The sequence below is a fragment of the Salvelinus sp. IW2-2015 genome, linkage group LG6.2 (genome assembly GCF_002910315.2).
Source record: "Salvelinus sp. IW2-2015 linkage group LG6.2, ASM291031v2, whole genome shotgun sequence".
In the NCBI taxonomy this organism is placed as follows: domain Eukaryota; kingdom Metazoa; phylum Chordata; class Actinopteri; order Salmoniformes; family Salmonidae; genus Salvelinus; species Salvelinus sp. IW2-2015.
The window spans coordinates 24,822,275-24,823,976 of record NC_036846.1 but is presented as its reverse complement, the minus strand read 5'-3'; positions in this window follow the sequence as shown (position 1 = coordinate 24,823,976).

Sequence of the window (1,702 nt, the reverse complement as noted above, 5' to 3'; positions counted from 1 at the left end):
TGGCTCACAGCCATCGCTCATCCATATTTATATGTACATATTCTTATTCATCCCTTTACATTTGTGTGTATAAGGCAGTCGTTGTGAATTTGTTAGATATTACTGCACGGTCAGAACTAGAAGCACAAGCATTTCGCTACACTCGCATTAACATTTGCTAACCATGTGAATGTGACCAATAAAATTTGATTTCATGAAGGCCTGTCTCCTCTGAACAGTTGATGTTGATGTGTCTGTTACTTGAACTCTGAAGCATTTATTTGGGATGAATTTCTAAGGCTGGTAACTCTAATGAACTTCTCCTCTGCAGCAGAGGTAAGTCTTGCTTCCTTTCCTTGTCCTCGTGAGAGTCAGTTTCATCATAGCGCTTGAAGAAACTTCAAAGTTCTATAAAATGTTCCGCATTGATTGACCTTCATGTCTTAAAGTAATGGACTGTCATTTCTCTTTGCTTATTTGAGCTGTTCTTGCCATAACATGGACTCAGTCTTACCAAATAAGGCTCTCTTCTGTATACCACCCCCACCTTGTCACAACACAACTGATTGGCTCAAACACATTAAGAGGAAAGAAATTACACAAATTAACTTAAGGCACACCTGTTAATTGAAATGCATTCCAGGTGACTACCTCATGAAGCTGGCTGAGAGAATGCCAAAAGTGTGCAAAGCTGTCAAGGCAAAGGGTAGCTACTTTGAAGAATCTCATGTATTTTGATTTGTTTAACACTTTTTTGGATACTACATGATTCCATATGTGTTACTTCATAGTTTTGATGTCTTCACTATTATTCTACAATGTAGAAAATAGGAAGAATTAAAAATAAAAATAAATAGAATGAGTAGGTGTGTCCAAACTTTTGACTGATACTAAAATAGAAGAGAGAGAGAGAGATACACACTGCTGTAGAGAAAAGGAAGCTTGGGTCAGAGAGTAGGAAGGGCTTGGGTCAGAGAATAGGAAGGGCTTGGGTCAGAGAGTAGGAAGCTTGGTCAGAGAGTAGGAAGGGCTTGGTCAGAGAGAAGAGAAGAGCTTGGGTCAGAGAGTAGGAAGGGCCTTGGGTCAGAGTAGGAAGGGGCTTGGGTCAGAGAGTAGGAAGGGCTTGGGTCAGAGAGAAGGAAGGGCTTGGTCAGAGTAGGAAGGCTTGGTCAGTGAGTAGGAAGGGCTTGTCAAGAGAGAGAAGGGCTGGGTCAGAGAGTAGGAATGTAGAAGGGCTTGGGTCAGAGAGTAGGAAGGGCTTGGGTCGCAGAGAGTAGGAAGGGCTTGGTTCAGAGAGTAGGAAGGCTTGGGTCAGAGAGTAGGAAGGGGCTTGGGTCAGAGAGTAGGAAGGGCTTGGGTCAGAGAGTAGGAAGGGCTTGGGTCAGAGAGTAGGAAGGGCTTGGGTCAGAGAGAAGGAAGGGCTTGGGTCAGAGAGAAAGGAAGGGCTTGGTTCAGTGAGTAGGAAAGGGCTTGGGTCAGTGAGAAGGAAGGGCTTGGGTCAGAGAGTAGGAAGGGCTTGGGTCAGTGAGAAGGAAGGGCTTGGTCAGTGAGTAGGAAGGGCTTGGTCAGAGAGAAGGACGCGCTTGGTTCAGTGAGAAGGACGCGCTTGGTTCAGTGAGAAGGACGCGCTTGGTTCAGTGAGAAGGACGCGCTTGGGTCAGAGAGTAGGAAGGCTTGGGTCAAAGAGATAGGAAGGGCTTGGGTCAGACAGAATCTCTCTTTT